At 30.7% G+C, this 25884-nt stretch overlaps 1 protein-coding gene across 1 annotated transcript in view; it reads left to right on the forward strand.

The window, feature by feature from the left end:
- The first annotated feature begins 456 nt into the window (after positions 1-456).
- LOC130448703 (uncharacterized) overlaps positions 457-25884 on the forward strand; it is a 90350-nt gene continuing 64922 nt past the window's right edge. The window contains exon 1 of the mRNA XM_056786180.1: positions 457-595. The gene's annotated coding sequence lies outside the window, so the exon portion shown is untranslated. The remainder of the gene's footprint in view (positions 596-25884) is intronic.

Raw genomic sequence — 25884 nt, forward strand, 5'->3', positions numbered from 1 at the left:
ATAATTGTAAACACAATAAAAACTTGAATAGAAGTAGTACTATACCAACAATCAATCAGAATATCGAATTTCACGAGCAATATAATTGCAAACTACGATGTGTACTGCCCCTTACTATTTGCAATATATTGTCGATTCACATATAGTAAATTTCAAATATTGTAACGAATTATATCCAAAATTTAAATCATTTCTACTTCTTTTTAATTTTCTCTAATTCTCTGAAAATATAATATTAAATTTTTCACCAGTTTCATTATTCGGTCATAAAAAAGTGAATTTATTTATCATTAATTGCTAAAAACTAAGTCCCAAGATTGAATAGAATTATCGAGAATTATTTAATTAGTACTAACCCTCCATAGATAGATACATAGTAAGTTACTCTATTCTATCCCCAGTTAAAGCCAGTATAGTTTATACCATTTATGAATGAATGTGACTACGGCTAGAGCCAATCAGTCGTATTTTGTATCTTGAACTTGTAACAGTGGAGCGGGGCTGACTATTAGTTGACGTAGAGCGCACGACTTCGAAAATTATTTTTGCCGGGAACCAATTTAAAAGTTTTATATGTGAATTATATATTCAACCGGTAAGTGTTCATCTATTAATATATATATTATAATTGTACTAATTTTGCACAGTTTTCTTAGCTGGGAATAATCTTCGTTAGGTTAACGTACTTTTATATAAACAGTATAAAAATGTCATTTTATAGATATCTGTCCACTGATATAATAAGATAATTATAATATTAAATACCAAGATTCTAAATGCAATATTTTTTTGAGTGTTTTCAAAATTATGTATAATATGATTTTGATCAGTAAAATCAATAATTTTGTTTTAGAAAAATGTCCATAAGAAATAATTCAATCTGATATTAAAGTAAACTTATCTTCTGTTGACATTCAGATGACACCAAATACATGCTATTAAAAATATATATTTTTAGCATTAATTTGATTTTTTTTTAATTGTTGCCACAATTTAGTTATCAACAATTCTCAGGTACTTTCCGCGTGTTTGGAAATTTTGATCACCTTTCAAAAAATTCTATTTATAATTTAACTAAAGTCGGACAATTTTTCTGTAATAATAGTAATTCATATTTAATAGAGGGTGTTTGAAAAAAAGGTCGTCCCGTCTCTAGGATGGGTAGAAAACTGAAAAATATTTGGGGTCTGCTAAATAAAAGATCTTCGTAACTCCATCCGTATTCAAGATAAAGGGGGTTTAAGAAAAACCATTATACATATTTTTTACAATTTTTACGCTTTTGGAAGCTGATACAGCCAATGAATTTGTTTTTATGACGCTAGTTACACGGTTCGTACCAAGTATTATTGAGCATAACTTTTCCAATATTAGATTTATTTAACAAAATTTTAAGTGATCTCAGACATATTTTGATTTTGGAATATTTAGATTTGAAAATTATGAAGAAATAACCGATGAAGTATTGATAAAAGTTATTAATTATTATTATTATCGATATATATATATATATATATATATATATATATATATATAATTAAAAAAATTTTTTCGCTTTATTGAGACCTCATCAATAAAACGGATACATATAAAAACTAAGGACTTTCGTTTCTTGTAACGTTTCACAAAAATCCAGTCTAATCAGTATAGAATCTTGTATTTCAAAGTTCAATAAGTATGGGCACTGAGCTATTGGAGGCCTTAATATGAAACTAACAACAATTTGATGATCATCAATAACCGTACCATAATTATTCAACTTGGAACCATGGAAAACTATCATTCATTGATAGTTATGACGTTGGGTCAATAAAAGTCACATATCTGAAACCTTGTCATATGTTAAATTAGATATTGTTGATCAAAATTTACTCAAATTTTGAATGAACTGACATATTATTAACGTTAGGCAGCTGTGAATGTCAAACCAAGAAAATAAATTCTGGTAGGCCAAGAAAAAAAGACAAGATTAATAAAGAAAATATGATTTTAAATTTAGTTGATCAAAATCCAACATTTAGCGTAAGGAATGTGGCAAGACTAACAAATACGTATTCTTCATATACTCGGAGGATACTTAAAGAACAACAGCTACATCCTTTTCAGTATAGACAAGTCCAAGAGCTCTAGCCCGACGATCGACCGGTTAGAGTGGATTTTGTCAAAAATTACAATAAAGGGTAGGCCTCAATCCAAATTTTTTGAAATTTATGTTTTTACGGACATATATCATTTTCTTACAGTGTACCAATACGTTCTTTTATTCTGGGAAATGAAAGCAGAATGGTACATAAGTTTTGACATTTTCAAAAATTATTATCAAGCACTGTCTCCTCAAATCAATCTACCTTTCACCTATATATACACGGTGAGGTAATAAAAATTCGCGACAGCTGGTAAATTCTAACAGGATGATAAATCCAATTAATATTATTAAGAAAATTTTTGTTTTGAGAAGATAGCTTCTTATTATTATTTGAACGTATTGAATAAAACTGAATTCTGTAAATTTGTTGTTTGTTTCTAATTTGGTTTATTTATTTATTATTAAAACATGTTTTTATTTTCTGTTTTTATTTCCTAATCACAAATAAATCTGTTAGCCGATGTTTTGGCGATCCGTAGAGGACATGTGTACGTCTGGATGCAATGTTGTGGTTCCTTGCAACGGGGCATTATCTACAAGTTTTGTAGGTACAATTACTTTGTCCCTGGTATATAGTTATGACTCCCAGCATCTTTCGGCTGAAATATTCCTGAAAAGCAGCTAAAAAACAATATGGGTTTCAAATATGGATTGGGGTTTTAGTTTTCGAGAAGGCAACATGATTATGATGATTGCTGACGTTGATTATCATTCGTATTGATATGTGGTTTTAGTTTACGATGATTTTGATATTAATTGAATTTGGAAGGATTGTTCAATCAAAGTATGTGATTAGTGAACCATGCAGAAGCTTACACCCACTGTCATGGATATCTTCTGTGCGATTTGCGGTTTGGAGTTTTTCTCGAAGATCTTTTGGTAGACAAAAATTGTAAAAGTTTGTTGAAATTTTTGTGACGAAGTCTCTAACAGTAGGTATGTCATCAATGTTATGTAATCACGAGGTTCTAGATTGGGTAGCATGAATATTTAATAACCATACGGAGGCAATTGTTTTGTACCACCTACAAGGTGCGGAAATTTTGTTTGGTATCTGTGTAGTAGACTGGGGCTGCATATGTTAAAATTGAGTCTTATGATTTGTTTAATTAAAAAAAAATTGTTTTATGTGATGAGTTTGCTGTTTTTACAAATGAAGAGTAAAGTCTGCCCATTGCAATCTTATCTTTTTGTACTTCTTTAGTGATGTGGGCGTTAGCATTTTTGTTTCCTTGCACAATGTACCCCAGGTATTTTAGGATACTGCTCTGCAGGATAGTTTGTCCGTTAATGTTTAGCTACGATTTCAATGAGCTGTTTTACCTAGCTATACGTCTGAGTAACAAGTACTCTGTTTTTGGGGCATTTATAGCTTGTTTATTATTTGAAAATACGGTGAAATTTTGTTGTTTAAATGTGTTTGGATAATTTTGATTGCCTGATGTTTCGCCGATGCTACAAAACAAGTGTCGTCAGCATACATGGCTGTTAGGATTTGTTGGGAAGTGGGTAGGTTATATGTAAAAAGGGAATACAACATTGGTGATAAAACTGACCCTTGCGGAACTCCAGCATTTATGGGGTATGGTACCGCCATGCTTTCATTATTTTTAACGTAAAATTTTTTTGTTCGTTAAATAATTTGTGAATTTATCAATTGATAAATCAAACCCTCAATCCATATGGAGTCAAAGGCATGCTGGATATCGATAACGACTATGATGGAGGCTCTCTCTAATATGATAAAAAACTCTTAATTATTTAAGCCATTTATTTTATAAATACAATAGATATGCGAAATCTATGGTAGGCAACCAGGATCGATATAATAATAATTATTGAGAAGCAAGTAGTATTGAAAATTCGTAACAGAAAAATTTACGATTTCGATTTTTCATTTCGTACCAAGGACACCCATGGAATTTGGTCATGTGATTGATTTATTGGTTCGTTAGATTTATAAATAAACTATACTTATAACATATATTCGCAGAAGAAATTGAAATTTGATTTAGAAAGATACAACAATCCATCTCATTACGTCACTGAATAAATTTATGGGGAAATGAAATATGGAAAATTCAGAAAAGAAAAATATCGAAAAATTATTTTCAAAAGAAATATTGAATGCTAACAAGCTGGAACTGAATTTTTTAATAGAAATTGTTAGTTCACATAGAAGTTGGAATATTTAATCTGAAAAATTATCACATGCATGTTTAGAAATATTTCAATTTACTTTTATGGAAATTAAAAACATCGATTAATATTATTATTCATTCCACGTTATGTTTTGACAAAAGTATTGTGAAAAATATATGATTTTATCCTCGACATCCTCTGAAATCATAATACCAAAATATTCAAGACCTGTTTAGTTGAAAATGTTTGTCACGTTTTTCATTTATCTCCATCCTAAAGAACAGTTTTTAGAAAACATGGTCTTGATGAATATAAGAGTATGCAACAAACTTGCTAAAGAATAATTTTTGCCTAATCTATTGTGGAATTTGAATTGTTCTATTCCGTCTGATTTTTCAGCGTGCAAATTTTTTAAAATAAAGTTTACTAATTTTACCAGAAGCAAAAAAGCAAAAGCTAGGTTGAGTGATAAATTTAAACTGATATTTGGCAAAATTCGTAAAGTTTCAAAAGTTCCAGTCTAAAAATTTTATATTGTTGAGTACGATATGGCATAGGTAAGTTCCAGATTAAACGGCAAATTCCTGGATATTTTGTGTACGTCCCGCTTTGTAAACTGTCCGCATCCCGCATTAAGCGATTATGTCATGCATTGTTCCGAGCTACCAGTTAGAAATAATATGAAAAAAGTTTCCATGGTTTGTGCATAAGTCACCAAATTTATTTCAAACTTTATTTCATTATATGGTTAAGAATGGAAATAATAAAGGCGAGTCATGTGTTTGATCTGAGAATTAGGCTTTTTAGTATTTTCCTGTCTTAAATAAAAGATCTTCAGTGATAGACTTGAGCTGACCTGTTCTAGTAAGTGAGAAAATTAGGAAATGTAGGAATAATAAACTATTTAAAATAGTACATTTCACAACAAGAGTCTAAAGTTGAATTTTCGGCCGTAGCCGACGGCATCATGACGCACAGGACCGAGAATTCAGCTTTTGGCAGATTTTTCTTCATACCTCGGTGTAAAGTACGTGCAGAGACGAAAGTTCTTCTTTGTGTACTTCTGTGAGAAGTACATTACACTAAAAGGACCGATAGTTGAATTTTCGGCCCTACGCGTCATGATCTCTAATATTAGGGACGAAAGTACGTACTTTCGACCGAGGTATGAAAAAAATAAAGTAGAAATAAACAAAGTTAAAATTGTATATTAGATTATCCTAAGTTATTATTGTCACCTGCATAATTAATGAACAATCATTGTGAAATATAATTATTCTACTTACAAAAATACTAACATGACTATAATAAAATCAAATTGATCATTTACCTCTCAATGGCTTATTAAATTTCATCCCTTGACGTAGCTATTAAAACTTTCCACCCAAATATGAATCCAATATATCTGAAAAACAAAATCCTCATTAATTGAATCGTTAAACTTTTCATAATGAATTATACTGGAATCGTTAGGAAATATTCTTTCCTAATCAGTTTCCAACTCAATGGATCTCGTTACCTATTGATTAACGCCTTTAAAATAGTAAAATGGATCTGTAAAAGAAAAACAAACACAACAAATAAAGCGAGGATGAAAATTGGATCTAATATCAATCTCTCGTCTCTAGTGAATCAATATTATTTTAAAAGCGACGAGATTGTTTTCATTTAAAACCTTCTGATTCGTCGTTGTCACAAGAAATACATCTTATATTTGAGACATACTTATTGTGTTTGTTATGAGAGAAAAAGAAAATAAGTCTGACAAATGATAAACATTTTTCCATTATGGAGACAGATGGAATTTCAAAGTTTTGTTCAAATCAAAAGTTGAAACTTTCTGTACGAAAGTAGGGATTGACAAATGTGATTGTCAAATTGATAAATGAACTGATAGTTTTGTCGCTGAATTATGTTTCCTGAAAAAAATTAATGGGGCTTAAGGAAGTCCCTGTGAAACAATTTGTCAAGTCTTCTTGCCACCGAGGTGAAATCTACAAATTCTCAAATACGAGTATATAATTTAAAGTGAATCCTATATACCAAATAATGTTTGCAAATACTCAAATCTATCGATTAGTATTTTCAATCGCAACTTTTCAACTTTTTATAAAGAATGTATAATATATACAAAGGGTTGCAATTTGGAAATATGACAAAATATGTAATTGATTGAACTGATTGGAATCGACAAAAATATTGAAGAAATTCAAGAGCTCATTATCGCAGGAAGTTTTAAACAATGTTCGTCAAAAAAGATCCGATTCGTGGCGGACGAGAGATTTGTTCTTTCAGCATGACAATACACCTGCAAATAAGTCATCTAACAGTTTTTGTCTAAAAATGGCATGATTATACTGCGCTACGCACCTTACTCGTCTAACCTGGCCCCGTGTGATCTTTTATTATTTCCACACCGAGATACCGATTCCACAACAATTAATGAAGAGGTCAAATGAAAAACAAGAAAGGATCTATTAACTATTTATACAGATGAGTACATAAAAAGGTTTCGAATAGTGAGATCCACGGTGGGACAAATTTATTAATTATAGAGAGGGTATTTTGTGTGACTAACATTTTCTTGTGAAATTGAATTTTTGTTTCCAAATTATCCTCTTATTTTTCAGATCTCCCCCGCATATAATGCTTCGATTGATTTGATAAAACATTTTAAGTGAACCGAATAATGAGAATAACTAATACTTATCTTTCAGACTATTCCTCTGATTTACCAATAAAATGTGATGATTCGATTCAACGAATAAAAACTATTTCCAAAATTGAATATTAATCTCAATATTTGCGACAATGAATCCCACAACAAAAAATTTTTAATGAAAATATGATGTATGCTGTTGAAGTCCACATTTAAAAATTATCTGGAATTATACGGAATATTTATAACTGCGTTATAAAGCACAAACACGATTTTTTTAAATGGGAGCCCTCGTATTACATCGCATTCGGGGTGGTAACATTTTTGAAGTTTTTTATAACAACGTTTTTTATGTTATTCATGGTCGTGGGCAAATTAACGTTCTGTAGTTGCATTACCAAGATTCTATTTGTGCTATGCTAGAGAAAGAATGAAAATGAAATGTTAAATATTCCCTTCACCTCGTATACATGAAAAGAAAAGTAACAACAGTACATATCAAAAGGTCCACAAAAATGTGACAATCCGAATTTGCCATTATTCAAGGAATTGTATGTAACAACGCAAAATCATTATGTCTACCTAGAGATAATTTCAAAATATCTGATTATATGGATTTTTAATATGCTTCAAATATAAGGCTACTAGACGGGGAGCTGCCTACATAAAACAGCATCGATAAGGTACACGATATTTGATCTTGGAAATGGGGGACCCGTAAGTAGTACATCACCAAACTCATTTCTGGCACTCTGTACAGGTCGGATATGAAAATGCCAGCCGGTTTTTCCCGGGCGAAAAATGGGCTGGAAGACCTCATATAGTACACGAGTGAAAACTTTTGGATTGAGTGGTCCGAACCTCAAATAAGAATGCTGTAATAACGCCAGAAGTGACCGAAAGTGCCGGGAAACTCGTCCGAAAAACCCGATATGGTACACGAGTGAAACCTTACGGAACATGAGGCCGGACTCTCAACTAGTAGCGGTGTAACAGCTTCAGAAGCTATGCAGGTCGAGAAACCCTCGCCAAAAGCGACCGAAAGTTCCGGAAAATTCAACCGAAAAACCTCACGTGGTACACGCGTCAAACTTTTTTACTTGACTTTTAGGGTCTTACCAAAGAGTGATGTAATAACGCCAGAAGTTTTACAGGTCGGAAAACCTCCGAAAAAAATTAGGAATATCGACGTACTTGTGAAAATGAAAACTTCAAGCTTTCCGCTCAAATTTTATTATTATATTGCGTGCAAAAAAGGAATCGAAATGAAATAAAATTCTGAGAAACGAGCATTATCTTACCCCAACGTTCTTCAAAGTTTCTTGGGGCGCCATGAGCCGATAAACATTACTGAAGGACTTTTGGCAAAGATAAAACTGTTCCCAGATATTTCAAAAAAAGTTCATGAAAATCGGTTAATAATTAGCGATGTAAATGAGTTTCCAAAAAAAAGTTAGAAGTCCATTTTCGCTTCGGCAAAGTTGGCGGTGGCGGCACGAAACGGCCAAAAATGAGTAAGCGGCATGAAAAAAGGATTGTATTTCAGGAAGTTTTCATCGTTTCCTAATAATTTTTTTTAAATTTTGTTTAGCGCTAACTGATAGTTCCAATGAAGCCAACAACAATGGTTTTCAATTTCACAAGTACGCCGATTTTCCTTATTTATTTCGGAGGTTCTCCGACCTGTAAAATTTCTGGCGTTATTACGCCACTCTTAGTTACGACTCCAAAAGTAAAGTAAAAAAGTTTGACGCGTGTACCACGTTTTCTCTAACGGGAAAATTGGCTAGAAAATCTCGTAACGTGCGCGCATGAAACCTTCTGTAATATGGGGTTTAAATCTCAAATAAGAGCGGTGTACTAGCGCTAGAAGCTGCAGGCCGAAAAATACCTAAGAAAAATTGAAGAAAATCGGGGTATATTCGGCTTAATGGACAATTACTTTTGATGCCTCTATTCGAAATATCTGTTTAAGCTAACCGAAATTTAAATAAATCATCAGGATACGATGAAAACTCACTGAAATATAATCATTTTTTATCGCGCGCGTAATTTTATAGTGCTTACTCATTTTCCACCTACTCGAGCCGCCGCCAATAACGCAAAATACTTTACTTCTTTTACTGCGCTCATTATCAATTGATTTTGATCAAATTCTTTTTAAAAATTCTGGTTATACTTTTTGATTCACACCGCTTTTAGTGGAGACTCCAAAAACCTAATGAAAAAGTTTCACGCGCGCACGTTATGAGGTTTTTAGGCAATTTTTTCGTTCGGGAAAACCGGCTGGCATTTTCATTCATTGTATTTTCGTTGAAAGTGCAAGACGCGCATTCAAACTCTTTTATTGTTCCGTACATGTGTCTGTGTTTCGTCTATTTTTTCATACAATTTTAACTATCACCTGGAAAACTCATCAGACTTCTCAATCTTATGTTATATTTATGAAGCATGAGCAGTTGCACAAATTATCACAATAGAGACATTTTTCGTTGTGTGAAGAAATCAACAGAGATAACTATTTTCCCGCCTTTAAAAAAATAACTTAATTATTTTTATTATTAACGCCTTATACTGACGAGGATTTCGCGACTGAACCCCTTTTTGTCAGAATTTGCATCCATTATAACAATAGCTTAAGGTACATATTTCGTAACAATTCTATACTTTCAGATCATTTTAATAAAAGATTTCACAATGAGAATCGACATAATATCTACCTACACCCAATATTACTTTTTAAAGTACCCTTTCTTCGTTTGTATCTATCTTAATCTAAAATTAGACGCATTTTTAAAGGGTAGACTAAATGTTTAAGAGCTGTTTAGACAATAATCTAAGAAACAAATGAAGTTTTTGAATGGATTTGATGGATTATTTGATATCTATATCTAAAGTATTTCCTTCAAAAGAATCGTGCAGGCACGAAAATGTATTGTGTTCTTTATGTATATCATTCGAGGAATGTGGTTAGTAATCCATATTTTGGAATTAATTTACATTGATAGTACTGGATTATAGAAACTCTGAACTTTAACAGTACAATTAAAATTTTACATATCTATTGATCTCTCAATTTGAATTGACGAGGGTTGCTACTTAAGTTCTTAGATTTGACAACACTAATGTGAATATGTCAAATTTAGCATTGCTATTATAAAGTTTGGTATTTTTAACGATGAATATACTCAGAACCTGTTGAAATATGAATGCTACTTGAGTTATTCACAGATACTTGCACCTCTATTAAACGATTAGCAGTGTGCCGATCATTCGCTCGATGAAAGCTCGTGTCGATTGGTGCAAAGGAATACAGAAAAAATATAATCGCGGTGCTTTAAAAGTCGTCTTTACGAGTAAGATCATCACAGGCGACGAATCATGGATCTACGCATATGAATCTGAAATTAAACAACAATCGACTAAATGGATCTTTAAGTATGAGCCAAATCCAACAAAAGTTGTTCGAACACGAAGCATTTTCAAGCAAATGGTCACCTGTTTTACGAGAATAACTGGACATGTCACTACCATTCCATCAAAGTGTTCGAAAAATGCAATTGCAGAAGTCAAATCATTCTCCACTACAAAATGAGAGTTCTCACACATCTAATAAAAACGTTTTTGAACAGAAAAAACATCGATTGTACAGGCCTTGTTTGGGACCCAATGATTTCATATTATATTGCCTGATCAAAAATAAATTGCGAAGTCAACGTTTCTCTACACCTGTAGAAGCGGTTGATACATTCAAATCATATGCTTTGGCGGTATCTCAATCGGAAGGGAAAAAATGGACACTTAGTTCATACGCATGGATAACTGTATTGATATTAATGGAGAACATTTTGAAAAACAATAGAGCCATATCCAATCATAAATATTTGTTTTTATCTTTTTATGTCAAAACTTAAGCCCTCGTATTACACATAATCATACCAGATGATTATCAATTTATTTGCAAAGCTATTTATTGTTATTGCCTTTCAAAAAATGTAATCAAATTTATTCACTTTGTTATTAGTGAAATGTCAAAGAGGGAAATGAGTTCTGAGTAGTTCTAAATATCTGTCTTATCTAATTGAAGAAAAAACAATATTAGTATTTTCAAATAGATCGTTAAATATTGCACATAAGGCATTTAGAACTTTTCAGTATTGATATCAATAGAACAAAAAAAAATTAATTAGCTTTGAGTGAGTTGCACAACTGTGCTGCCCTAATATAGAAAATACTTCTCTGCAGAACTGAAGTTGCGGTGGGTAGTATATTACAGTGGTCTGTACTGCAATAGAACGAAAGACAAAAGAATAGTGAAAAATAAAGGAACAGCCGACAAACAAACGGTTCTTCCCAGAATGGGGATAAGCGGCTGACTTCGGCTGTATTATTCCCTATTATTTGCCATTTGACTGGTGGAGTAAGTAATTGTCTCAGTGGTTTATCCTGGATTTTATTGATTCTTGATTGGTTCCTTGGACTACTCATTATACAGACATACTGAAAACTACCGCCAGCGTCTATGTTGAAGCTAATTTATCGCCTGTTCATAAAAACAATTCGGTATATTTATTGATTCTCTTCCGTCCACACGGTCAGTTAGAATCATTTTCGATCACCCAAAGTTCAAAGCATATCACACATCTAATTAGCTCTAATTTCTCATGATATAATAGTCTATCATATCTGGCTTCTATAGCACACTAGAGTCGCTGGAAAGAAATATGCAAATAGGAACGCCAAAGAAATTTCCAACAACCCTTCAGAAATTATAGTTCAGCTTGATAATGATGTCAAGACACTCCAACAATTTCTCATCAGAGAATCTAAGAGGCTTGCTTCTTTTAAGGTAGACAAAAATCCTATAGCGACGTGCCACCATTATTGAATTCGAAAAACCAGCAAAACACGGTGCCTCGAAATGTCGAAGCGAGTTGTTTGTCACACTGCTGTTGGTTTAATCTACGTCGAATGTCAAAGAAAACTGATTTCAACGCAAAACAGGGAAAATTTGATTTTTTAGATGAGACGGCAATATGTAACTCCCATCTCAAGGAATTTTCCACAACAAGTCCAAAGAATTTTACAGATTCAACGTCGTCAATGGTTGTGTTATTTAATAAAAAGTGCAGCAATGTATTTTTGTATGATAAAACTTTAGTTTTAGAAACGTTGAGACACACATTCTATTTGCTTGCAAGAAGACTTCGTTGTATCAACCCTTACAAGCTGACTTCTGTTGGTAAGGTATGACTTAAACCTTGCGAGAGGTGTTCCCGTGAAACCGTAGTACTGCAATTTGTTAATTAAAATATTATGATTAACACAATCGAAAGCCTTAGAAAAATCACAAAAACTTGTTGCAGTGGAGTGATGGCTGTTTGGGCTAGAGTAGACATTATTTAGGAGGGAGAGAGAGAATCATTTGTGGATTTGTTACTTAAAACCCCAAATTCATGGGTTGTGTTTTATATTCAAACAGAAATTATAGAAGCCTCTTTTTAACCAATTTTTCTATAATCTCAGATAACCTGGGAGGATTGCAATTCGACGATAATTCGATGCTTGATTGATTCAATACTTTTTTGAAAATGAGGCTGGTCAAACAGTAACTGTTACTAGTGATAGGTACCACAACTAGGGCTGCGCAATTATCAAAAAATATAATCGATTATCGATTATATAAAATATTAATTATTTTTGATTAATCGATTCACCGAAAATAATCAAAAATAATCGTTTTATCGAAAATAATTGATCAATCAAAAATAATCGATTTATCGAAAATAATCGATCAATAATTAATCGATAAATCCAAAATAATCGATGAATCGGAAATAATAGATTAGTGGAAAATAATCAATTTTCGATTATTCAAAGATCGGAAATAAAGCTTCCAAAGAACAATTGTGGTTTGATTCCTACAAAAAGATAAAGAGCGAGTATGAACCTACAGAAAATATTTGGAAGTAAGATTCTGATATTGAATTATGTTGAAATAATTATTCAGAAAATAAATTTTTTAATCGTTAAATTGATTATTATATTATTTTATTATTTTATTGATTGTACGAAAAATAGTGTGTAAGCCATAGCCGCGAAACTTTTTAACGACCTCAAGATTATCTTGACTCGGCCGCAAGCAGTCTTGGAGATAACTGTCCTATCTATACGTGAAAAAGGTATTTCGCGGCCTAAGCATACAAATAACTATTTCAGTCTTTTACTTTGTAATGAAGCCACTTTCTTTTAAATTCATTTAAACTATACCAAAACCATTATGCATTTTTGAGAATGAAAATAGGCAAGAAACATTGTATTCTCACAGGATGTTGTCCACATCCATTAATCGATATTTTCCGATTAATCGATATTTTGCAATTATTTGATTATTTTCGATTATTTGATTATTTTCGATTAATCGCTTAAGGATTATTTTTAAAAATATATATCGATTAATCGATTATTTTGCCCACCCCTAGCCACAACATGATAACACAGTTCTTTTTGCCGAAATTCGATGGTATTTATGTAGCCAATATATGGTATCAAGACGGTGCCACATGAAATACATCAATTACTGCATAAGACATTTTCAGGTCGTGTGCTCTCTCGTTTCGGTGATCAGAATTGGCCTTCAAGATTGTGTGATTTAAAACCATTAGATTTTTTTTTATGGGATTATTTAAAATCACAGGTCTACGTCAACAAGCCGACAACCAGTCGTGGATAAACGAGTGTGTATGTGTATGCAAAAAAGTCATGAAAAGCATTTGTCGGATGTGGTATTCCATGAATAACACTATCCTATCTACCTTATGATTGAATAAAAAAAAAATGTTTCTATTTAATTGGAATCTTGAGATAATTTTGGGACACCCATAATTTACGTACTGACATGTTCTAAGAAGCTGAAAAAAGATAGCTAATGAAAATGCATTAAAAATTTGAGCTGAATAAAAAGTTTCCGTTAATTTTGCTAGGGAGTGTAATAAAAAGTAAAGAGTGAAGATTACTACTTATCTCATTCTACTTTTATATTTTGTCAATGACTGGTTAAGTGATGTTTCTCAAATTTGCATGTTTTTATGAAACGGAATATTAACCATGTTTTTCTTCAATGTTAAACGATTTCTTCAAATATGTTAATAGTCAAATATTTAATTAAATCTAATGAGAAAGCTAGGATGCCATTTTGTGAACAAATATTAATTCCCATGTCACAATTTATGAATAATATGAGTTTATAATAATATAAATTTTATAATCATTCGTGATGGTGGATATCACAGAATTTGAAGCTATTTATTATGTTCCATATATATAATATTAAGTTATTGGGATTTGGGAAAATAAGTTTCTTGTAAAGGATCTAGCGATAATTCGAAATTATATGAATAGTTTATTCATTATATTGATAACATTTCAAAAATGCCTAACTTCAGAGATAACATGAGGTCCTACGCACGATCCTAACCGCCTTACAATAAAAAATTTGCAAAATGTCATTATAATTTTTCAATATTCGCAAAATAGCAGTTATAGCATTTAAAATGCATCCGAAAAGAAATATTAAATTTATTTCTATATTTGTATCTTCTTGTCTTCTAAAACCTGCTACAAAGCCGAAAAAAATGTGAAGTCAAATCTCTTGTACAGTTCTTCCAATATCCATTATTTGAACAGATGCACTTAATTTTAGTCCTACTTGGAATCATTATTATGCGTCGTTAACTTGCTACAACTGAATATTAAATTATAAAACGTAAATAGACGAGTAAAATGTACCTGCCTGTAAAGGCGTTTGGTTTAAACAGGATACCAGACGTGAACTGAGCCCTTTTGTATCCCATTAGATTTTTTTATGGAAAAAGAAATTTCAAAGCAAAAACCATATAGAAAAATGAATTATTTCCAAATAGAACAAAAGAAAAGAAAAACATTTCAATTCCAAAGTAAATAACCATGGTAGTCAGAATCGTCTGAGCTAGAGTTATCATTTGATTAAATCACGGAATCACGATGGGTTGTAAAGAGGGTGATACCACATACTCATCTTCTTCTTCATATTCAACTCAGTTTTTCCAAAGCTCTTGGCAGTCTGCTGCTAGAAGTCACAATAATATTAGATATTGTTGTCACAAGTACACAATGAGTTGACAAAGGACAATCAAATATTGACATGTGCAGTAACGAGAATACTTTTTAGTCTTCCTATATATTCACGAATATTATATATTATATCATTATCATGGAATAAAAACACATCGAGGATATTCTGTTGAATCTTGATTTAATATGTAAATTATTTCTGATCGAATCTATGAGCCTAAAGGACTATATATATCTAATCATATGCAAATTAACTCTTGATCAAATTCTTTGATTTTTATAATATATATTCCTCTTCCGCTTGATCTAGAATACTGATTATTACAAAGTTTATTTTAGATTAGGTGGTATAAAAGGAGATAAATGCAAGTGCAGTGATAATGAAATAAATCCTCTTCAAAATCATACATCAGGTTGAATAATTGTCCTGTATGAATTGTATCACTTAAATGATATTTTTTGTCGATTTTATATGGATTCAGTTGAGCTCATACTTTGACATAAAATAATAGTGTTTATATAACCTGGACGAAAAACAATTAATTAGGTACAGTTGAGCCTGAAAATTGATAGGTGGAGGTGCAGCCGAGGTATACAACCAGGTTTGTCTACGAGATGGATATTACATCTTTTGTCGATCTCTTAATATTTTTATTTGTAGATATTCAACTGTTTGTTGTCCTCGGTTACATCCTACTCTTCCAAGTGCAGACACAATCATAATTTTGAAAAAACAAATAACTTTCGATTTGAATTGTACTCTTTTCCTAATAGTGCTATCGAATCAATCTAGAAGGCAAAGATCGAACGTGCATCTTGTACAATTACTGATATCACTGTCGAAGATGATATTAAAAACAAGTTTTGATTGAATTGATTCACTTGTTTTTTTTTTGATACGTTTATTGTATTGAAAATGGATGTACACTAGTTCGTTCACTCATTTCAGTATTTTGCAATCAGTTTGTATCTACGCAAATTTATACACCTCTTTATGCCCTGTAAACTTTCTTAAATTCCAATTTCCAATAAAAATATATTCCACATATCACCAAGATTTTCATCTGAAATAACACAAAGCAAATCAATTTAATACAACTGTACGTTATTTCTTATAATTATTTCGAGCTTTGTTAGAAATATGTCGGTGTTGTATTGTTTTTTATTTAAAATTAATGATGCCTGGGGACTTGATCCTACGTGGCCTTAGTTGCCTTAGTAAAGGTAAAGGGACAACAAATTAATAATTATTTCTCGTAATTTGACAGTTGTCAAATGTTAGTATAAACATCACGTCTATGTTATAAGTTTGGTTTCAAGTATAAAAAATCTATGCTAACGACATAAAGTAATTCCAAAGTTTTATAAACAAAATCAAGATCTGAAGAAATCGTTCATGGTTAATCACTTTGTATTAATAGAAATAGCCAGACAAACAATTGGGGCATGTTAAGACAAATATTTCGATTGAAAGAAAGTCAGGTTCGGGCAGAAAAGAAATGCCATCAAAGAAGAGTAGAGAAACTTTGGTTGAAGACGCTTACGCAAAACTGGGAGTCACTTTGCGAGAATTAGGCAAAAAATTCATACATTTATTTGTTTGTTTGTCAATTTGACGCATTGTGTACGGGGATTATCCATAATTATGAACCGTTATATGTATACAAAAGAAGCCCTTCCAATTTTCATGTGATAAATGTACAAAGAAGTTTTCTCATAAATTTCGGAACCGATTCATAACAAAGTATACGTATTAGTTCGATACTGAGTGGATTTCAAATTGCTTCAGAATCGGTTATAGTTGTGACCCACGAACAAAGTTAGTTTTTTATCAATAATAACTAAAAATAGAGACTCTGTTTATCATAACTTATGTAGTGTAGCTATTCAATAAAGACATTGGTGTTATAAAATAATTTATTTTGATATTATGTATATCAATTTACTATCACCTTCGACATATACACCATATCTATTTCTATGTGGCTCCATACGAATCATTCACTATTTGAAACAGTGCAGGACATTTTCTTCTGATAGTTCCTCCATGAGTCGCGCTACTTTAGTTTCAGATTTTTTAAGTTTCATTTGAAATTTCTCAACAATCCGTTAATCTATTTTTATGTAGATCATTTTTACAGCAAAAGAAAAATAGCACCCATACAAACGAAGGCCATGACTACACGAGATATTTGCAGAAAAGTACAATTTTATTATTATTATTAATTATTAATGCATCTAAATGTTCTTGATTTTAGGTCTCTTCTATTTCAAAATTATAATTTTTAAAAGAATGATAAATTTTGACGTTTCGACTTTTCTTTAAGTCTTTATCAAAATTTGATATTGACACTGTTTATTTATATTGATCTATAGATCACCTTCATCATGAATATCAAGATAAGGATAAAATCAACTTGTTCCAATAGGAAAAATTAATTTTTCCTTGGTTTCCACATCTCAAATATATTAAATTTATTAAAATTTTCAAAATAGAGCTATAAATTTTACTTAAATTATTTAGATCTTTTTTATCATTTATAGCTTTTCGTTCTTATGAATGCGGACCATTTCTAAAAATTCTCTTTTTCGCGTATTAGATTCCGTTTCAAGAGTTTTTGAATCTTTATAATTGAATTTATGTTTTTTTGATATATCATGGTTCGTTGATGCAGTTCTATTTTTTATCGTATTGATGACCTCTTAGTCTATTTTCTAAATACTGAGATGTTTGCGTTATGTTGACAGCGTGACAATTAGTACAAGAAACTTGATACATAATATTACTTCTTTTATGTTTTGGTGTTTTAGATTTTAATTTAGTGAAATATTTGGATAATGTATTATGTCCTTTATGACTTATACTAATATCATATTTATTGAAATAATTCGATAATTGTTGGGAAAGTCCTTGTACAAATGGTAAGGAAAAATGTTCTGATGTTTTGTTTTGAAATTGATTGTAGTGTTTATTCTTTTCTTGAATATTTAATTTATCATTTTTTCCGGATAATTATTAATTATTATATTAAAATACAGAAACGATATATTTTGAGGCAACTGCAGAACAACGAAATTGTGGTAGATATAAGTTTATGTTTCATTCTAAGGTTGATCTTTCTTTGATCAATTAAAAGGAGTATATCCATCATATATATATATATATATATATATATATATATATATATATATATATATATATATATATATATATATATATATATATATAACATGATGGATTTTTAAAACAATAATCAGGAAGTGATAATAAAGAGTCAAAGTAATATGGGAAAACAAATTCTAAATACAGGAAACTAGAAAAAAGCATTCATCAAAGTTTATATTGTGCAACTAAATTCAATTTTTATGTTACAATAAATGGAATAGTTTGAACGAAATATTCTTAATTGGTATAAAATTACAAAAATATGTATAAATATGTATATCTTACCAAGAAATAAGGAGTAATTATCGGTTTTCTAGAAAACCACATGTATAATTGATTTTATAATGTATATTATTGCAATCAAGATTTTTTGTATCAATTACCATTTGAAATAAATGCATTCGTTTCATAATAATACAGGCGTGGAGGTAACAAGGAATTATTGAATCCAGTTATACGGTACAGTATACTAATGATATAATATCCTAACATAATACTCCACCGTCTCAATTTGAATATACAGAGAAAGTCTGCAATAAGATAACTTCAATAATTCAAAAAATATTTTTTTTCTTCATATACATCATCATTGTTTTTATTGAAAGCGAAAACTGTAATTGTGATGGCTATTTCTAAAGGTGTCAAGGTTGGATAGCTACCTTATATAAAAATTTCATTCTTTAGTAAAATATATGAAATGACAAAGTTATAAAAACTTTCCTTTCTACTTTTACGTTTTCAGGTATCGAAGGGGAATATTTTTAGGTATCGAATTAAAATTTTCGAGACTAAACTTAGTAATGAATACATTTATTCAGAATCCAAAGTAAATAAAACTTACAATTTATAGAAAAAAAAATAGTTCGCCATCGCCTCTACCCTACACTGCTGAGGTGAAATGGCACAACTAGAAAAAAGGTATCGTCTCCAACAAGTCACTTTGTTTTGTTCATGAAAAAACCCCATTTAAGATAAAACATAAACCCATCATCCATATAATCTTAAGATCATCCAATATTGGTCTTTCCAAATCCTCATCTGAAGATAATCTGAAATGTTATTAGATTTTTTTTAGTTTACTTTTAATATTTTCCAGACTATTTTATTTAATTAACGTCTCCTTTAATCCATTCGTGGAAGCTCCTCCTGCTTCTCTTATTGACAGCTTTGGATTTCTCTACAAAAATAACTGGAGTCACATAAAACCAGCCAATCTTGAATCCTCACTGAAACGATCCCGTTCGTCCTGTTTCTGTACATCCAATCGAGTAGGAGTAAATCCGATTTTATTTTTTAAGATGTATTTGACCAACTTTCCTTAGGCAGTTTTACCTAATATAGAGTAGGGTTCAAGAGGACCTAGCTTCTTACTTTTTATTGATTTTCTTCTTCGAGGGGTAGTGAGCGGTACCCCAAAATTTCTAATAGCCTCATTAATTCCCATTTTGTTTCCATTAATAACTTGGTTCAGTTAATTTTTGCTCATAAATTAATTAATTTTTAAGTAGTCTTATAACTTTTGATTAACGGCGATAAAGCGGTTTGCTCAATATTAAAGGAAGGGATTAAATGCGCTGAACAACCTTCTGGAGCCATATATTTTCGAAATAACGTAATAATAGAAAATTGTGAAAATTTCTAAAATGACAAATACAAAAATGACTTTCTCTGCTAAGAAAGTTGAGCTAAATCAACTGAAACGTTGTAAGAAGGTCCTACAAGATTTGGCGAATGATTACTAGTATTTCCAGTTCGTTCGGGTGTCGACGAGGCTGATGTGCTCACCAGATTTGGAACAAGTAAAACGGAAGGATAACATATAATTAAATAACTAAATTCTCCAACTTGCTTTTCAAAAACAATTTATTTAGCAAACTGACGATTTAATAATTTAAAGTTACAAGAGGTACACCAATCTAACTGGCATATCTACTAGACGAATATCAAATTGAATGAACTAACAATTTAATGTTACAAGTGGTTACACCAATCTGACTGGCGTACTAGACGAATATCAAATTGAATGAACGAAATATTAGTTTTACAGGCTTCTTTATATTTTAGTTCTTATCTTCTACAATAATAATTATGAAATTATATTATTATAGAAAGAGTAAACACAGACAAATTTATAGCAACGATAACTTAATGAAGCTAGAGTTCATAATAATAAATAATTAATTGCTATGAAAAGGGTTGTTTTGGATTACTTAACTATATCTCAGTGGTCTGCTTGCAAAACAACTCTGTGGAGATAGATGAAAAAACCTTCAGCTCTACACTGTAAGCATCACGAATGGTCCAAAAAAACACTGCAGTCTACCTCTCTTATAACATATTTTTCTCAGTTTTGAATGAAATATTCAAAAACTAATACGTCTACGTCCAAGCTTAATTTATGTCGTTTTTACCACACTTTTTTCAATTCACATTTTTTGTCTGGTATTAATTTTGTAATCAATATCTAACTAACTTTCTTCAAACAATCAACTTAAAATTTTGCTTGCTTACTCACTCCCAATGACAATATATGAATCAATTGAGAAATCTACGAATTAATTGACTAATTAGTGGCAATTAATTAAAATTCCATAAATTTGTTGATGATTTCACCTATAGATAGTAACAAATACACCTTCCGGAAATAGTAGGCACTATTAATAAACAAATTTCTATTACAATATTTTCAACAATTACTTTTGATATAAGTAATCATAATTGATTATTGGACATAACTATTTAAAAAAAAAATCTTGGAATTAACTATTAAGCACGTGTGAGACTAATTGTTATTATTCAAATGAGAATTCTGCCAAATAATTCATTATGAAAAAACTCTTTCGAAGCTCTTTAAATTTATAAATTTTTAAAAGTGTCCTGGAAACTAAAGAAAAAAGACAGGGTAGTAATCATGGCGGACAAGGTTGAAAAGTCTTGGGATACTTTTTATGAAAAAAAAATTTTCACCATAAATTGTCAAAAATTCTAAAAATCTACGTTCTTCAATGCATTCCAGTGATGAAGCTCCAACCCAGAGTATTGCAATACCGCGTTACACTATATTACCGACGGTCGTCTCAATATCCAATCCAATTCACTACAGTGTCAGCAGGAATTTTGTAATAAGTTATTTTTGAGGTTAGATGCTATTCATTATGATTTCAATTTTCAAATCCAATCCAAAGGATTCAGTTTCCCGTCAAGCTTCGCTTTGCTGTTACTACAAAAAGAGCACAAGGGCAGACATTACTGGTAACGGGAGTACATTTAGACAAGCCATGCTTCTCTCATGATCAAATATACGTAGCCTGTTCGCGTGTATCTAATAGGGGTGAGCAAAATAATCGATTAATCGTAAAATTATCGATTAATCGGAAAATATCGATTAATGGATGTGGACAACTGTTGTGAGAATTTGGTTTTATAAAATACAATGTTTCTTGCCTATTTTCATTCTCAAAAATGCATAATGGTTTTGGTGCAGTTTAATTGAAAAAGAGAGTTTTTAAGTGGCTTTATTACAAAATAAAAGACTGAAATAGTTATTTGTTTGCTTAGGCTGCGAAATACCTTCTTAACGTACCGAAAGACCAGTTATCGCCGAGTCCGTTTGCGGCCGAAGCAAGGTCGTTAAAAAGTTTCGCAACTATGGCATACACACTATTTTTCGTACAATCGTTGAAATTATCAAATAATATAATAATCAATTTAACGATAAAAAAATTTATTTTCTGAATAATTATTTCAACATAATTCAATATCAGAATCTTACTTCCAAATATCTTCTGTAGGTTCATTATTTGGTTTGTTTTTATTGGGAATCAAACCATAATGTCTTCTGTTTGTTCCTAGTGGTATACTCGCTCTTTATCTTGTTTTTTGTAGGAATCAAACCACAATCGTTCTTTTGAAGTTTTATTTCCGATTTATCGATTATTTTTGATTGATCAATTATTTTCGGTTGAACAATTATTTTTGATTGATCGATTATTTTATATAATCGATAATCGATTATATTTTTTAATAATTGCCCAGCCCTAGTGTATAATGCCCGGAATTTACACATATTTGCACCTGATAGAAAAACTATAATATAGCCTACAAAAATATCCTAGATTAATTATCTATTATATCTTTTTAAATTGTTACAATTCAAAATCATTTATTTTTTCACCGATGAATATATTTTAACGTTTTTTTTTTATTTCAATAAAGTATATTTTAAGTTTTGAAACTTCATTGTATGTAGTAATTTTTAAAAATTAATAATAATCTTAGCAAAACGATAGTCATCATATGCATTAATTTCTATTGTAATGATCTCTGATACTTATTAAATATATATATGTAAAATTTTAGCGACCATACTTTTGGTATTGTTATAGAATAATCTCTATTATTACCAACTTCCGACGTCATACGAACCTCTATCCTGACCATATTTTGTAATTTTTAGTGCACTTTCAAACCTTTATCGAGAGTTACTTCTGAAAAGTCCTGAAATTGTGAATGAAATATCTTTAGGTGATCCTTTTACTCATTAAATTCAGATTTTCATATCAACTGAAAACGCTGTAAATGAACTTTATCTTAATGGTTGAAACATAACTATCGAAAATATACTATCTAATGAGACCTTTTTTATAATATGTTCTTTCTTTCGAATAACTATAATTGTAGATAAACTCAAAGTATTTTGAAATTTTAACTACATAATAAATAACATCGGATGCCCCAATTACTCAACATAAACAAAATAAATTGACAGTTTAATAGTGGTCATCAAATTATAGTGGTACTAAAGATGCACGGCACTTTTGAAATTATTAGAAGTACATAAAAACAATATTAAAAAAGTACAAGAAGCAATTACATGATCACTATTTATCACTATTTTTATAGTTTTTTAGAACTTAGCTTCTTAACTTTGCCATATGGATGTAATTGACAAATAGTTTGAACAATTGAAAAAATTATCATTGAATATTGAAAAAATGTTTCAGAAATAAATTTTTGCATAAATTCTTATTTCCCAAGTTCTATTACCTTAAAAGCGAGAATACAAGAAAATACTAGTAGCTTTCTTATTATCTCATTATTCTATTCTTTAAATTTTAATAAAATTTCTACAAATTGTCTTTTCCAAACTACAATAATCAATGGCTAACTTATACTTGTATGCTTATATATTTCAGAAATACAGTCAACCTGTTAATGCATAAGCTTCATCAGTTTCACCATAGAATATATTAAAAAAAATTTTAATCAGGTGCCCAAAGATTAATGAAATTCTATACATTTACGGTTATTGATGAATCGACAAAATTCAATCAGCTATCAGCTTTTGATTGAAACCAATTAAAAATTACCGCTAACAAAACATTCTCTTCCTGGGCAGTATGTTGCCCAATAACTAGTCGTTAACTCAATCTAACTATGATTTTAATTTCTCGAATACGTTACTAAAATATGTTGATGTGCATAAACATTTTTTTATCCAATACAAATTGTACCGTTTTTTATTACTTATAGCATCGTGTGATATATACATCGTGTTTTATGAATAAATTAAAAAAACTAAAAGCATGAGGAAATAAAAATGCCAATCACTACACTGTCCAAATATTTACAAGCTTCACATCTGACTTGCCGCCTAAAATTTATAGCTACATTAGAAAATAAATACCACCTTACATATATTTGATAAAAAACAGATCGATGTATTTACTTATGTAAGTTGTTTCTCGCTTTCATGATGTTCATTAAAAAATACGATATTACTGTCACGATATATGCTTCCTATACATTCACAACTCTTTTTATAGCATATCTTGAATATATTTTCCTCGTTTCTCTTGTATACGTGTCCAAAAAACTAGTGCAATGTTGAGAACACTCAGTTTGTCTACTCAGAGTTGGATATGCACTGGGCTTACATTTTTATCGATGCTAATTTTTTTCCCTTTTTTTTCATAAATCTTACTTCTTTGTTCTTTTTCTTACGCTGGAAAAATATGGGGAATACCGACAATTGGATTATGTCATGGCGGGGTTAATTTAAGTATTTTTAGCAAATTAAGTTAGAAGGGACAGTAAGTACTAAAATTATCAGAAAATATGATAGAACGGTTTGATGTGAGGATGAAACACAGATTAGCGTGGAAAAATTCAAGGCAAAGTGGGTAGAGAGAACAATTACGGATTGAAAAATAAGGACAAAAATTATGGAGGTAAAGGATACGGAAAAAATTGTACATATAACTAAACATACATATAAAATTTTTATAATTTTTTCTGCGTGTCTTGTAATACGGCCGGTATTATGGTGTTATCTACATTGTTGCCTTACCTTTTTCTAGAAAAATAATGAATTTTTTTATTTCTAATGGATCACCCTGTATATTTTTCACTTTTCGAAATCCTTAAGAAATACTTATTATTTTTTATCTAACGTTCCCTGAAACCTAAATGCCATATTTTCGGAGTTATAGCTACATTTGCGTTATCTCCACCGAATTTAACAAAATACATTTAGGTGACTGGTGCAATAACAAATTTGACCTTTCAATAAATTATTATTTTTAAAGTTTATTGAAAGTCACAATGGATAGTTTATCTGGAAAAGAACGAATTAATATTTGAATGATATTAGGATATGGTGATAGGCGTAGAACTCAACAAGAAATGTGTAATATCTTTAATAATTTATATCCTAACCGAAATCTCATAACAAGATCTACTATCAGTGAACATAACTGGCTCAGTAAAAGATTCATCTAAGCCAGGGCGCAGAAAAACTGCATCAACTGAAAACAAATATTTAGATGCTCCAAATTTTTCAAGTAATGTTATGTTTTGCGATGTGGCCACATTTTGTATTAATGGAAACGTAACTCGGCATAATTGTAGATACTGCTCACGTAACAAACCTCGTTGGATGCGTGAATCCCACACCAAATATCCCGAAAAACTGAATGTATGGGCTGGAATAATAGGCAACAAAATAATTGGTCCCTTTTTTCAAATCGCCCGGCGTATTTAGATTTATTGGAAAATAGTATTATACCTGGGTTGACTCGGATATTTCCAAATCCAAGTATGTATTTTCAATTACATTAAAAAAAACTTCCTTATTAGAAATTTTCAGACAATAACAATGTCTGCAACAAGATTGTGCCCTACCTAACTATGCGTGTGTGGTGAAGCTATACCTAAATAATGTTCCTCAGAAGATTGGAAGGCGTGGTTTTATCCCGACATAAATCCTTTATACTATTTACTGTGAGGGTTCTTGAAAAACATCATTTATATAACAAAATCTGCCAATATTCAGGAATCAAAAGATAGGATTACCACAGAGATACGAAGAATTGAGCAGTCCGGGATTTTGCAGAATGTATTGCAAAGTTTTAAAATTCGCATGGTTTGTTGTTTTGAAGTAAATAGATAATGTACATAAAACTCACTCTGTACATATGAATCCAAGAAAAGATAAATTACGGGTGCTTAAAAATATTGCAACAAGAATTGGGAATCTAAAATCTGTGGAGAGACGCAAGAGTGTCACAGAATAAATTAATACTTAATGGCACATGAATAATAGCGTTGACGGATAATACTGAGAAAAAATGTATGATCAAATAGTTATCTTTTGATTAT

Source organism: Diorhabda sublineata, chromosome 9, assembly GCF_026230105.1.
Source record: "Diorhabda sublineata isolate icDioSubl1.1 chromosome 9, icDioSubl1.1, whole genome shotgun sequence".
NCBI lineage: Eukaryota > Metazoa > Arthropoda > Insecta > Coleoptera > Chrysomelidae > Diorhabda > Diorhabda sublineata.